The sequence below is a fragment of the Carcharhinus amblyrhynchos genome, chromosome 1 (genome assembly GCF_965287045.1).
Source record: "Carcharhinus amblyrhynchos chromosome 1, sCarAmb.v2.hapA, whole genome shotgun sequence".
NCBI lineage: Eukaryota > Metazoa > Chordata > Chondrichthyes > Carcharhiniformes > Carcharhinidae > Carcharhinus > Carcharhinus amblyrhynchos.
Genome location: NC_137324.1, coordinates 174,465,514 through 174,481,537, shown reverse-complemented (window position 1 = coordinate 174,481,537; position 16,024 = coordinate 174,465,514). Strand labels below are relative to the sequence as shown.

Sequence of the window (16,024 nt, the reverse complement as noted above, 5' to 3'; positions counted from 1 at the left end):
CAAGAAGAAAAATATAGATGCCAAGGGTTACCGTTGTTCTACTAAACCAGCCATGTGCACCCGCAAACAATAAAAAAACTGACCCGTTGGTGTACGCATTTCCTTTGTGAAGGTTGAGCAAGAGCCCAAGCTCTTGATTTACTTTCCCACTAAGGGAATAGACTCACACATTATTGAGGTTGTCTTCATGAAGTCCACTCACTTCTTCCCCCTGCTCACTGAGTACCAGGCCAAGCAACCACACCGTTTTAAAGTTCTCATCCGTCCTTTTGAATCGCTTCAAGGCCTCATGCCCTCCTTATCTTCGAAACCTCATTCAGCCCCACAAACCCCCTCCATTTCCCTGCTCTGCTAATTCCAGCCTGTTGGCCATTCTCGATTTTAGCCACTCCATCCTTGGCTGTTATGTCTCCAGCTGCCTAGGCTGTAAACTCTGCACCTCCGACATTATAACTCTCTGCTTTTCTTTCTCTTTTCTCCTTAAAATCTACCTTTTTGATCAAGTCTTTGGTCACCTGGTCGAATAAAGTGGGTTTGGATTTAATGAAATACCCCTTCTCACATACCCCTAGTCAAAAGGTCAGCCCACTCCCACTCCAGTCAGCATTCCCTCCTCCACACCCCCATTCCAAATCATAGAATAGAAACATTGAATCCCTACAGTACAGAAGGGGGCCATTTAGCCCATTGGGTTTGTACCAACCACATCCCACCCAGTCCCCATTCCCATAGCCCCACACATTTATCCTACTAATCCCCCTGACACTAGGGTCAATTTAGCAATCAACCTAACCTGCTCACCTTTGGACTAAGGGGGAAAACTGGAACACCTGGAGGAAACCCACGCAGACATGGGGAGAAAATGCAAACGCCATACAGACAGTGACCCCAAAGGTGGAATTGAACCCGGGTCCCTGGTGCTGTGAGGCAGCAGTGCTAACCACTGTGCCACCGTGCCGCACAAATGATCCCTCCTCCACACCCCCACTCCAGATGACTATCGCTGGATTATTAATCCAGAAACTCGACTAATGTTCTGGTGACCAGGGTTCGAATCCCACCATGACAAATGATGGAATTTAAATTCAATAAAACAAAATCTGGAACTAAGAACCTACTGATGACCATGAAGCCATTGTCCATTGTTGAAAAAACCCATCTAGTTCACAAATATCCTTCAAGGAAGGAAATCTGCCATCCTTTTCCGGTCAGCCCGACATGTAACTCTGGAGCCACAGCAATGGGGTTGAGTCTCAGCTGCCCTCTGAAATTATAAAAATCATAGAACCCTACAGTGCAGAAAGAGGCCCTTCAGCCCATCGACTCTGCACTGAACACAATCCCACCCAGGCCCTACCCCCATATCCCTACATATTATACCCATTAATCCCTCCAACCTACACATCCCTGGACACTAAGGGACAATTTCTTAGCATAGCCAATCAACCTAACCCGCACATCTTTGGACTGTGGGAGAAAACCGGAGCACCCGGAGGAAACCCACGCAGACACGAGGAGAACGTGCAAACTCCGCACAGACGGTGACCCGAGCCGGGAATCGAACCCAGGACCCTGGAGCCGTGAAGCAGCAGTGCTAACCACTGTGCTACTGTGCTGCGAGGTAAGACACTCAGTCCAAGTGTGGCTAAGGATGGGCAATAAATGCTGACTAGCCAGTGATGCCCACGTACCACAAATTAATAAAAAAGAATTCAAGTTGTTGTTAATGGAAGTTAGATCACATTGTCTCCATTTTATTGATGTATGGTGGTACAATGAGGGCCCATTTAGCAGATCAAAGGTCTGTCTGACCCCTGAAAAATGTCGTGAGCCAAAACATTCTGTAGATATCTCTGGTGGCCTCTTAAAGCAAGTTAATTGCTTTGTATATGTAAATGAGGAAACTGCCTCAGGGCATCGCAAACATAAATCACTCGTGGTGATATTTTTAGTAGCAAACTGAAGAAAAGCTTTTACTTCGCGGGGAGCGAGGGCATGTTCAGTCACTCTCCTTGGATCTGCCCACTATCCTGACAGAGGCCATTGGCAGCGACTAACCCAAGTTCTGGTTTGGGCCTTCTCGGTTGAAGTGCATACTGTGCTCAGTATGAAGCCCTATCCTCATAACCCCAAGTATTTACCCGAGCTAGTCCCCTTGAACTCAGAAGCAATTTAGCACGGCCAATCTACCTCTTTGCTCTGATGAAGGGTCATCCAGACTCAAAGCTCTTCTCCCTCTCCACAGATGCTGTCAAACCAGCTGAGATTTTCCTTGTTTTCATTTCAGATTCCAGCATTCATAGTACTTTGCTTTTTATGTTGCCACCAATATGAGATAAACACTAATGGATCCAATGTAGAATTCAGGTGAATTTATCCACAGCGTGAGGAACTTGCGACCACATGGAATAATTGGAGGCAAATAATTTGGAGTGGCATGATGGCACGATGGCTAGTACTGCTGCCTCAGAGTGCCAGAGACCCAGCTTCGATTCCTGGCTTGCATCACTGTCTGCGTAGAGTTTGCATGTTGTCTGCATTGGTTTCCTCTGGGTGCTCCGGTTCCCTCCCACAATCCAAAGATGTGCGGGATAGGTGAGTTGTCCATGCTAAATTGCCCCTTAGTGTTGGGTGACTGGCTAGGGTAAATATGTGGGGTTATGAGAATAGGGCCTGGGTGGGATTGTGGTTGGTGTGGACTCGATGGGCCAAATGGCCTCCTTCTGTACTGTATGATCCTGTGAATCTGTATTAGACCATAAGACATAGGAGCAGAATTAGGCCACTCGGCCCATCAAGTCTGCCCTGCCATTCAATCATGGCTGATTTTTTTTCCTCATCCCCATTCTCCTGCCTTTTCCCCATAACCCCAGATCCCCTTATTAATCAAGACACTTCCTGCAAATAGTATAGATGCATTTAAGTTAGATAATTGCATGAAGGAGAAATGAATATACAGATGTGATTACATGGAAGAGATTAGATGAAGTCTGGTGGGGAGGTTGAGCATGTGGAGCACAAATACTGGCATGGATTTGGTGAAATGGTCTGTTTCTCTGCTGTAAGTTCCCCCATCGAATAAAATTAAGAACACCAGCGACTTTCATCTCAAGGATAACTTGAATGAAAGTCTTGTAGGAATACAAAACCAGGCAAATGAAGAGCTGAAGTAATTAAAAGCTAATCAAGCATTTCAGACCATTATATGCATTTCACAATCTAGTGTGGCATTAAAATGTGACATTCTGAGGTCTGCCAATTCTATGATGATGCTTTATTTTTTTAATATATCCTCTTGTCTGAAAGTTTTTAAAATCAGATTCACATTTAAAGGTATACGAGATTATCAACCATCAACTAACACCCAGGGTGGGATTTTCCCGCTACACTCGCCCCAAAACAGGCGAATCCCACCCGAGGTCAACGGACCTTTGCATGGTCCACCCCCCCACCCCCCCACCCCCAGTCATGAATGACTGATAGTCAAGGCAGGAATTTAAATTGCAGCATTGTCTGGTGTGTACACAGTAGTCAGGCCAGATTGAAATATCCAGTGTGGCTAATTCAGGACGAGGCCATTTGGCCAATCCAGTCTGCAGCAAACATCTGACAGAGCGTCCTACCCAGGCCCTTCTCCCTGACCCCCATAACTTCACCCCGCGAATGCCCCGAACCGACACATCTTGGGAGAAGAAGGCCAGGGCTAGAGAAGTGTAGCTATGAGGAGAGACTGGATATCAGGGTGATTTTCCATGGAACAAAGAAGGTGGAGGGGTGACTTGATTGAGGTCTATAAAATTATGAGGGGAAGAGATAGAGTGGACAGGATAAAGTTATTTCCCTTGGTGGAGAATTTTAGAACCAGGGGACATAGATTCGAGATGAGCAGCAGAATGTGTAGAGGGGACACGAGGAAGAACCTTTTTAAGCAGGGGGTGGTGGGTGTCTGGAATTCACTGCCTGAGTTGGCGGTGGAGGCAGAGACTCTAAACTCTTCTAAAAAGCACCTGGATCTGCACTTGAAGTGCTGTAAGCTACAGGACTATGGGCCAGCTGCAGGAAGATGGGATTAGGAAGAGCATTTGATCCTTCGACTGGCATGGACAAGATGGGCCGAATGGCCTCCTTCTGTGCTGTAACTTTTTTCTACAATTCTAACCTGAATCTAAATTACTCAAAATGATTTTAAAAAACGCAAAACTATTTTCTACTTTGGTTGCGGTGTGGGTTTCCAGTTCCTTAGAAATTAAAAAAGAAATCAAAACCTTTTTAAGTGTACTTCCCAGTTTCATTGCACCCAAAACAACTCATTGGAGCTCACTGATGGCCTGCGAAAGGGCATCATTAACCTGCGTATAGTGATTATACTGGGGAGCTGGGCAGTTCAGGATGTGGGGTAATGGTGTTTGGGGTGAGCCTGCAATGTTTTTGTAATTGGTACACAAGATCGCCGAACATTAAGTGATGCTGCACTTACTATGTGCTTCAGATTCTGTGATCGTTTCTCCAGATAATGTTGTTTTCATGCGAATTAAGTCGAGAAAAGCCAGTGCAATTGAATAGAAGCTCCAAGCCACAATTACCTAATGTGTCACCAGTTGGTCAAGGCGTGTGTATAAACTTCTACAAATATTACAATCGATTGAATCAAGGGTGAACAATGATTGGCATCAGTGGATGGCAAAGTACTTAATTAATTAAATTAATTCATGTGAAATCACAAAAGCAATTGCAAAGTGTTTCAGTTTGTGCGTTAACCTTTGAGCTTGGTTCATAGAATCCTACAGTGCAGAAGGAGGCCATTTGGTCCATCAAGTCTGCACCAACCACAATCCTACTCTGGTCTTTATTGACCCCAGCTATTCTCCATAACACTAAGGGGCAATTTAGCATGGCTAATCCACCTAACCCGCACACCTTTGGGCTGTGAAAGGAAACCTGAGCACCCAGAGGAAACCCACACAGGCAGTGACCCAAGCTGGGAATCAAACCTGGATCCTTGGCACCGTGAGACAGCAGTATTAGCCATTGTTCCACCGTGCCACCTTTGCTTTGTTACCACAACTCAGAACTATCTGGTCATTAAGTTTAAGTTTATTAGTGTCACAACTGGGCTTACATTAACACTGCAATTAAGTTACTGTGAAAATCCCCTCGTCGCCACACTCTGGTGCCTGTTCACGTATACTGAGAGAGAATTTAGCATGGTGAATGCACCTAAATAGCACGTCTTTCAGACTCTGGGACGAAACTGGAGGAATCCCACGCAGGCACGGGGGGAATGTGCAGACTCTGCACAGACAATGTGGAACTGGGAATTGAACCTGGGTCCCTGGCACTCTGAAGCAGCACAGCTAACCAAAAGTCTTATTTATGAGTCACAAATAAGGCTTACATTAACACTGCAATGAAGTTACTGTGAAATTCCCCGAGTGTCCACAGTCCAGCACCTGTTCGGGTAAATGCAAGTAACCAGCACATCTTTCAGAGTGTAGGACGAAACCGGAGCGCCCAAAGGAAACCCACGCAGACACAAGGAGAGTGTGCAGACTCTGCACAGACAGTGACCCAAGCTGAGAATCGAACCCCGGTCGCTGGTGCTGTGAGGCAGCCGTGCTAACCACTGTGCCGCCATTAAGGAGTCAGTTACTGCAGTACGGAGAGATGATATCTTGAGATGGTTACTTGTAAGCTTGGTCAAACATTCTCCGGTTGTTAAACTGTACCAGAGGTTTCACTTCCATTTCCAACGTTCTGCCTAACATAAAAAGGACCTCAGAAAGACAAGCTTGGGCCATTTCATTTGAACGTGAGGGACTAATTTAACCGAGGGCAGATGAGATGATGGCTTCTGCGTAAAATTCATTAACTTCAATATACATTAATCTAATCATATCAGTATCAGATTTTATGAATTCTATCTGTAAATTAACAACCCATTTGGTGAAATGAAGATAAAGTATTGAAACAGTCTGGAATTTTAAAGTAACACACCATGGCTAAGGAATAATAGACTTCAGGCTGTCCCACTGTTTCATATCTACAAGTATTATTTTCATTCTGATGAATGTTTAAGTAGTTAATATTAGGAACATGGTTCACGCGAGTTTCATTAATTTGGATATCAAAGCGTATGGGGGCTTCCTACTGGACGAGAGTAATACTACGCAAGTCATTTTGACATTGAATGAGATTCACGCAGAGTCCAAAGAGTTCAGCAGAGTTAAAAACGCTGCATGAGATTGAACTCAAGTGTTCGGTGTGTAAGAAGTAATAATTTTCGAATAGCTAAAAAAAATCTAAGCTTGAGAAGCTGTGGTGATTTTCACTTTAAGACCAGCCTTACTGAGTGAGGGTCATGAGGTTTGAACAACCAATCAACATGGCAGCATGGTGGCCCAGTGGTCAGCACTGCTGCCTCACAACACCAGGGTCTCGAGTTCAATTCCAGCTTCGGGTCACTATCTGTGTGGAGTTTGTACATTCTCCCCGTGTCTACATGGGTTTCCTCCCACACTCCAAAGATGTGCAGGTTAAATTGATTGGTCATGCTACATTAATCCTAGTGTCAGGGGGATTGGCAAGGTAAATGTGAGGGGTTACAGGACTGGGGCCTGGGTGGGATTGTGATTGCTGTAGACCTGTGCCCAGTTCCATCCTCCACAGTCTGGCTGGGATTTATGAACTGGTAGATGAAATGCTTGAACATGTACAGGCCGTATCCACTTTTAAGGTGTTGGCTGGATTACACTTTGAGTGTTGTGCCTGATCTGCATCTTACAAAAAAAGTACACACTCAGTGGAGAAAGTAGAAAAAAAGACTTGGGCGGATGGCATCAAAACTGAGAAGTTACACTGAACAGGAAAAACTCAGTAGACTGGGTCGTTTTTTTTACAAAAGAGAAGACAGAAAGGTGGCCAGAAATAACTCCTAAGAGGCTGGTGTCCCTTCACCAGTTTCCCTTTATTTACAAACTCTATTCCACTTCTACAGTGTTTCAGACACACGGTCAGAATCCAGAGTACCAGAAGGCCTGACACTCTCATATTCTATACAGGTGAGGCGCAATGATTGGGCAGGAGGTTACAATCTCAATCAGGGAGCTCATACTCTAAGAAGCCTCCCTCATGGGCCTCATTGAAGTCATTACAGACCTAATAGAGGTCTTTAATTCTTTGATAAGATTTGATCGGATAGCTGTAGATTAGATTTGAAACCTCGGGTTGGACGGGTTAATTAAAAGCATCAGTGAAATGTATTTAACGAGGTGCTAGGTAAGTAAACAAGGAAAAAAAATTGAAAGATATGTTGACAGGGTGAGATAAAATAGAGTGGGAGGAGGCTTCTATGGGGTATTAACATTAACATAATCCAGTTGGACAAAATAATCTGGGCGGGATTTTCCAGCCACACTTGCCCCAAAACAGGAAAACTCTGGATCTTCACATGATCCACCCCCGCTCACTATTATTCCCATGGTGGAAAGTATAGGAAAATTCTGCCCTCTGTTTCTCTGCTGTCAATTCTATATAAAAGCCAATTCTCCTGTTTTGCTAACTGTCTTTGTTCCCTGCTCATGGTGATTCCCAACCCACAAACTCTGATCGTCTGAGATGGGACTGAACTCGGAGTAATAAACTCCAAGACTGCAAGAAATCACAAAGAACTGTGCATGTAGCCCAGTCCATCACATAAACCAGCCTCCCACCCAATGACTCTGCCTATACTTCCCGCTGCCTCGAAAAAGCAGCCGGCATAATCAGGGACCCCACGCACCCCGGAAATTCTCTCTTGCCACTTCTTCCGTTGGCAAAAAGGTACAAAAGTCTGAGATCATGTAAGAACAACTTTTTCCCTGCTGCCATCAGACTTTTGAATGGACCTACCATATATTTATTAAGTTGATCTTTCTCCCCAGCCTATCTGCAATGGTAAAACTATATTCTGCATCCTGTCCTTTCCTTCTCCCCTTTGTACTCAATGAATGGTATGCTTTGTCTGTATAACACACAAGAAACAATACTTTTCACTGTATACTAAGACATGTGTCAATCAAATCAAAGTCTGTTTGGCAATGGAGAAGGGCAACAAGCACATAGATAAAATAGGACAGCTGAAGCATTGTTTAAAGCAGAAAGATTGTCCTTTTTATTCTACTTTGATTTTACAAAGATTCCACAAATCTTTGCGCCAATCAAATGGGTACTTGTCATGGTGAGAGTTGGGGAGAGTTACAGAACAAAGAGATCTATGGGTACAGGCTCATAGCTCCTTGAAAGTGGAGTCACAGATGGACAGAGTGGTGAAGGAGGCATTCAACATGCCTGGTTTCAAAGGACAGAACATTGAATACAGGAGTTGGGATATCTTGTTTGAAGTTGTACAAGACATTGGTAAGGCCAAACTTGGAATACTGTGTGCAATTCTGGTCACTCTATTATAGAAAGGGTATTATTAAACTAGAACGAATGCAGAAGAGGTTTACTAGGATGCTACCCAGACTTGATAGTTTGAGTTATAAGGAGAGGCTGAATAGACTGGGACTTTTTTTCTCTGGAGCATAGGAGGCTGAGGGGTGATCTTATAGAGGTCTATAAAATAATGAGGGGCATAAATGAGCTAGATAGTCAATATCTTTTCCCAAAGATAAGGGAGTCTAAAACTAGAGGGCATAGGTTTCAGGTGAGCGGGCAGAGATACAAAAGGGTCCAGAGGGGCAATTTTTTCACAGAGCAGGTAGTGAGTGTCTAGAACAAGCTGCCAGAGGTAGTAGTAGAGACGGGTACAACTTTGACTCTTAAGAAGTGTTTAGACAGTTACATGGGTAAGATGGGTGTAGAGGAAAATGGGCTAAATAAAGGCAATTGGGACCAACTGAGGGGTTTAAAACAAAAGGGCGACATGGACAAGTTGGGACAAAGGGCCTGTTTCCATGCTGTAAACCTCTATGACTCTATGAGAATCAGGGAAAATCAGACAACTGATGTCCTGTAAGACCATAAGGGACAGGCGGGAAGGGCCATTTGAAAAGAGAGAAAGAATTGCGTTTGCATAGTGCTTTTCATTACCAAAGTGCTTTACAGCCAATGATGTACCTCTGGAAGTACAGTCACTGTTGTAATGTAGGAAACACAGCAACTAATTAGGACCCAGCAAACTCCCACAAACTGTGATCCGATAGCAACCACACCACCTGCTTTTGTGTTTTTCAGTGTTTAACGATATTCTAAGCTCAATGTTGAAAGAAGTCACACAAATGTGCTCTATTTATTGGATTATGTTATATAATATCTCACTGGCGAAGTGAACGATTTTAGCTTTTAATCAAGAATTGTATTTGTCATTTAAACTTCTCTGCCATGCTGTGGTATCGATGCTCTTTCTCCCTGTCCCAATGCCACCTTCTACCTAAACATAATTGGTTGGCTGTCCCATTTTTTTTGCATATATCACATCCCCTTGTGCGATCATGCTTGATATCTCTGGGCCAAGTGTGCATTACTTTAAATTCATCAGTATTAAAGGTAATTTGCCAGTCACTAAGCTAAGTGCCAAGTGTCAAGTGTCTCTAGATCCTTTTGGATAATTAGCTCTGCAAGACAACTTGCCTTCCAGCTCAATCCAGCATCACCTGCCAATATCCATATTTAGCATTATATAACCATTTGTAACACTGAATCAGAGAGTGGAAATGAACAAGCTCTGTCTTAACATTCATTGGATATTATGTGAGCCTTTATTCCGACTTGTTAGAAGGTATTTGCAGGAATATTTCTTAACACTTATTACGTTCTGACATTCATTATAATGATCCATTATTCTGTGCTTTTAGCTTCATGGCGTTAGTTATTCATTTTGTTTTAAGTTTATTTATTTGTCATAAGTAGGCTTACATTAACACTACACTGAACTTACTGTGAAAATCCCCCAGTTGCCACACTCAGGTGCCTGTTCGGGTACACTGAGCGAACATTTAGGATGGCCGATCCACCTCAACAGCACATTTTCCGGACTGTGGGAGGAAACTGAGGCTCCGGAGGAAACCCACACAGATACAGGGAGAAAAGAACCAGCAGACTCCACATGACAGTGACCCAAGGCGGGAATCAAATCCGGGTCCCTAGCACTGTGGGCACAAGTATTTTAATAACTTTCTGCACCTCTGCAACCTCCCACAACTCTACGAGCCTCCAATGTCTCTCCACTCTTCCAAAGCATTCCCTCACCCTATCTCACCCCACACTGCTGCTTGTGTCTTCAACTGCCTGGACCCTATGCTCTGGAATTCCCTCACTAACCTGTTCTGTCTATCCTTCCTTCTCTCGTCCCATCTTTAAATCACTGTACTTTGGGCAAACATGAATCTCACCCTCCTAAATCTTTTGCTCAGCTCCAAACTTTGTCTGACTAAGGAAATAAGAAAGAAGATTTATTTAGGAGGTTCCAGCACCTCAGAACATCCCAAAGCAGCAGCTTAGAGCAAATAGAGACATAAGTCGGAATTTTACAGGCATGTTTGCCTGAGTTTCACATGATTCCGCCCGAGGCCTAAGGAAAATGCTGCTCTCCGAGCTTCGCCCGCCCCTAGAATCGGGGCAGGCGTGCTGGTAAAATTCCAGCCATAGAGTCATAGAGATTTCAAAAATCATAGAAACCCTACAGCACAGAATGAGGCCATTCAGCCCATCGAGTCTACACCAACCACAATCCCACCCAGGCCCTACCCCCATATCCCTTCATATTTTACCCACTAATCCCTCTAACCTACGCAAGACTTTTAGCACGGAAACAGGTCTTTGGCCCAACTTGTCCATGCCGCCCTTTTTTTGTAACTTGGTTTTTTGTAATCACTAAGCTAGTCCCAATTGCCTGCATTTGGCCCATATTTTTCTGTATCCATCCTGCCCACGTAACTGTCTACAGGCTTTTAAAATTCTGAATTGTACCCGCCTCTACGACTACCTCTGGCAGTTTTTCTAGACACTCACCACCCTCTGTGTGAAAAAAATGTCCCTCTGGACGCTTTTGTGTCTCTCCCTTCTCACCTAGTTTTAGGCTCTCCTACCTTTGGGAGAAGATGTTGCCAATCTTGCTGATCTGTGCCCCTCTTTATTTTATAGACCTCTGTAAGATTAGCCCTAAGCCTCCTACGCTCCAGAGAAAAAAGTCACAGTCTATCCAACCTCTCCTTATAACTCAAACCATCTAGTCCCGGTCACACCCTAGTAAATCTTTTCTGTACTCTTTCTAGTTTAATAATATTTTTTCTATAATAGGGTGACCAGAACCGCACACAGATGAATTAAATGTTGAAGTGCAGTTTGGGACAGTGGAAATGTGGCAAAGCAAGTTCTCCGAAAAGGAAACCCAATGCGATACATGAGCAATTTAACTATTACAAGTGGTATTGTTTGAAGCATAAAGCTTGTCCTCTTTATTCTGCCTTGGTTAGTGTGTGATGTTTTATGTCCAGCTGATGGGAACTTGGTCAAGCATCTCATCTGAAAGTTTACACCTTTGGTAATGATGCACCCCTTCAGTGTAATACTGCACTATGATCTTCAATTGTGTCTTTGGGTCACTGGAGTGGATCCTGAATCTACAACCTTCCTAGTTCAGAGGGAGAATGTTACTACCTGAGCTATGATCATAATTGCAATTGTGTGTCTGTAAAGCACATTTTCAAGGTGCTATATATATTAGTTGTTGTTGTTTTGCAGTAAAGTTCACTTTGTGCTGAAGTGTAAGCTGAGAAAAAGATTTTCCTTTATTATTTATTAGAAGGCAAAGAAGCTTGCATTAATAAAGCTCATGTTACATAGATTAGAGCGTTCCTATAGTGCACAAGAGGCCATTTGGCCCATCAAGCCTGCACCTATTCTCTGACAGAGTATCTTACCCGGGCCCTCTCCCCTGCCCTATCCACATAACTCTACACATTCAGCATGGCCAATCAATCTAACCCACACATCTTGGGACACTAAAGGGCAACTTAGCATGGCCAATCCACCCAATCTGTACATCTTTGGACTGCGGGAGAAACCGGAGCACCCAGAGGAAACCCACGCAGACACAGGGAGAATGTGCAAACTCCACACAGACAGTCACCCAAGGCTAGAATTGAACCGAACCCCCTGGTGTTGTGACACAGTAATGCTAACCACTGTGCCACAGTGCCATCTCACCCACAGGACATCCCAAAACACTTCAGAACCAATGAAGGCCAGGCTTTTTTTTGTAGGAAAATGCAGAAGTTCAAATTGCAATAGCAGGTAACAGCTTGGATTTTAACTCGGGATGTTTCAGATAGACAGGCTGTCAAGTGGACAGGTGTCTCCCAAGGACTTTTTGGACTTAATTAAATGAGGTAGGGGACATCTTATTTCCCCGATGTCTTTTACAGAAAGCTGGGGGATAGCAGCAAGAACGGAGCATTCAGCTGGGTGTTTGATGTTACTAAGGTCCAAAGGAAAGGTCTCTGATATATCTACCTCTACAAAGTGAGTTGCAGAGGAATCCTAAAAGAAAAGACTGACTGAGTGACTGAATGATCCTTACCATTTTGATGTATATTGCTGAAGAAGCGCAACACGTCTCCCTCATCTACAAGGTACACAAGGTTTCTTCAATAGCATCCTTCAGACCCATCACCTCTTAAGGACCAGGGCAACAGGTGCAAGTTCCCTGTACCATCGCGGCTTGGAACTGTAGCACCGTTCCTTCACTGGCACTAGGTCAGAATCCTGGAACTCCCTTCAAATACCAGATGGACTGTGACAGTTCGGGAAGGTAGCTCAAAGACAATTTGGGTGATAAATGCTGATCTTGCCAGCGACGCTCACATGCAGTGGATGAATAAAGAAAAATGTGAATCAACGAGCTTAACCCGTGAGTTTACAAAAATCAGTGATTTATGCTTTCTTTATTTAGAGGGTCTATGTGATTTCTGCTGCTGTTCTCCCGATTTTGCAGAATTATATAAGTAAAACTTTGTTTCGTGACAGAAGGTGATTGACCTGAAATGTTAAGCTAGATTTTATTTTGGAAGAGCGTGTGGGTTTGAAAGTGGGTGGGTGGTTAAGATGAACGAAGGTCACATAAGAAAGAGGCTGGCCCTTCAGACCTCTACCTTTGATTCCAGTACTTCAGACTGTGTGCACAGATCCTTCAAGAGAGACAGATTGTTAATTGCTGTATGAGTAAGTGTTCAGCACACTGGTTTCTCTTTACATGAGGTCCATGGGGGCACAGTGACACAGTGGTTAGCGCTGTTGCTTCACAGAGCCACAGACCTGAGTTTGATTCCTGGCTTGAGACGCTATCTGCGCATGTTCTCTGCGTGTGTTTCCTCTGGGTGCTCTTGTTTCCTCCCACATTCCAAAAGCTAGGTGCATTAGCCATATTAAATTCTCCCTCAGTGCACCCGATCAGATGCCGGAGTGTGGCAACTAGGGGGTTTTCACAGTAACTTCATTGCAGCATTAACATAAGTCTACTTATTAAATTAATAAGTTTTAATAAATTAATAAAATTAACTTTTGAATGTGTGTTACATTTAACTTAAACTTGTAAGTGTTTTTGACTGTCCCATTAACAAAGGCAGTAAGAAGTCTCACAACACCAGATTAAAGTCCAACAGGTTTATTTGGTAGCAAAAGGCGCTAGCTTTCAGAACGCTGCTCCTTCGTCAGGTGAGTGGGAGTTCTATTCACAAACAGGGCATTTAAAGACACAAACTCAATTTACAAAATAAAGGTTGGGATGCGAGTCTTTACAAATAATCAAGTCTCAAAGGTACAGACAATGTGAGTGGAGAGAGGGTTAAGCACAGGTTAAAGAGATGTGTATTGTCTCCAGACAGGACAGTTTGTGAAATTTTGCAAGCCCAGGCAAGTCATTGCGGCAACAGATAGCGTGACATGAACCCAAGATCCTGGTTGAGACCGTCCTCATGTGTGTGGAACTTGGCTATCAGTCTCTGCTCAGCGACTCTGCGCTGTTGTGTATTGTGAAGGCCGTCTTGGAGAACACTTACCCAAAGGTCAGAGGCCGAATGCCCGTGACCACTGAAGTGTTCCCCACTTGAAGAGAATAGTCTTGCCTGGTGATTGTCGAGCAGTGTTCATTCATCCGTTGTCATCGCGTCTGCATGGTCTCCCCAATGTACCATACCTTGGGACATCCTTTCCTGCAGCGTATCAGGTAGACAACGTTGGCCGAATTGCATGAGTATGTATCGTGTACCTGGTGGATGGTGTTCTCACATGAGATGATGGCATCCATGTCGATGATCCGGCATGTCTTGCAGAGGTTGCTGTGGCAGGGTTGTGTGGTGTCATGGTCACTGTTTTCCTGAAGGCTGGGTAGTTTGCTGCAGACATTTGGTCTGTTTGAAGTTGTGTGGTTGTTTGAAGGCAAGAAATGGGGGTGTGGGGAGATGTTCGTGTTCATCAATGACATGTTGAAGGCTCTGGAGAAGATGTCATAGCTTCTCTGCTATGGACGACGAAGGGTACTCTGTCTGCCATGTCCCGTGTTTGTCTTCTGAGGAGTTTGGTGCGGTATTTCACTGTGGCGCATTGGAACTGTCAATCAATGAGTTGAGCACCATATCCTGTTCTTATGAGGGCATCTTTCAGCACCTGGAGGTGTCTGTTGTGATCCTCCTCATTTGAGCAGATCCTGTGTATACGGAAAGCTTATCTGCAGGGGATGGCTTCTTTAACATGTTTAGGGTGGAGGCTGAAGAAGTGGAGCATTGTGAGATTATCCGTGGGCTTGCGGTACAGTGAGGTGCTGAGGTGACCATCCTTGATGGAGATGCACGTGTCCAAGAATGCAATCGATTCCGGAGAGTAGTCCATGGTGAGTCTGATTGTGGGATGGAACTTGTTGATGTCAGTGATTGTTCACCATGAGTCCAGAGGAAGAAAATATCATTGATGTATCTTGTGTATAGCATCAGTTGAAGATCCTGTGCAGTGAAGAGGTTTTGTTTGAACCTGTGCATGAAGATGTTGGCATATTGAGGTGCAAATTTCATCCCCATGGCTGTTCCATGTGTCTGGATGAAGAACTGGTTGTTGACGGTGAAGACATTATGGTCCAGGGTGAGTTGCAAAATTGTATCTAGAGACTGGCAGTTGTTGGCATTGAATACTGAGGCAGTTACAGCAATGCCATCATCACGGGGGATGCTGGTGTAGAGTCATAGAGGTTTACAGCATGGAAACAGGCCCTTCGGCCCAACTTGTCCATGCCGCCCTTTTTTTAAAACCACTAAACTAATCCCAATTGCCTGCATTTGGCCCATATCCCTATACTCATTGTATCCATATCACTATCTAAATGCTTTTTAAAAGATAACATTGTACCTGTCTCTACTACTACCTCTGACAGCTTGTTCCAGACACTCACCACCCTCTGTGTGAAAAAATTGCCCCTCTGGACATTTTTGTATCTCTCCCCTCTCGCCTTCAACCTATGCCGTCTAGTTTTAGACTCCCCTACCTTTGGGAAAAGATATTGATTATCTTGACATACCTTGTCTATGTCCCTCATTATTTTATAGATCTCTATAAGGTCAACCCTCAGCTCCTATGCTCCAGAGAGAAAAGTCTGAGTCCATTCAGCCTCTCCTTATAACTCAAACCATCGAGTCCTGGTCACATCCTAGGAAAGCTTTTCTGCACTCTTTCTAGTTTAATAATATCCTTTCTATAATAGGGTAACCAGAATTGCACACAGTATTCCAAGTGTGGCCTTACCAATGTCTTGTGCAACTTCAACAAGACATCCCAACTCCTGTATTCAATGCTCTGACCGATGAAACCAAGCATGCTGAATGCCTTTTTCACCACTCTGTCCATCTATGATTCCACTTTCAAGGAGCTATGAACATGTACAGCTAGATCTCTTTGTTCTTTAACTCTCCCATGCCCTGACATTAATTGATTAAGTCCTGTCCTGGTTCAATCTACCAAAATGCATCACCTCGCATTTGTCTAAATTAAACTCCATCTG

The 16,024-nt window shown here is 44.1% G+C and overlaps 1 protein-coding gene across 1 annotated transcript in view; it reads right to left on the bottom strand.

The window, feature by feature from the left end:
• grid2 (glutamate receptor, ionotropic, delta 2) overlaps nucleotides 1-16,024 on the bottom strand; it is a 956,474-nt gene that overhangs the window by 127,995 nt on the left and 812,455 nt on the right. The window lies entirely within an intron of this gene.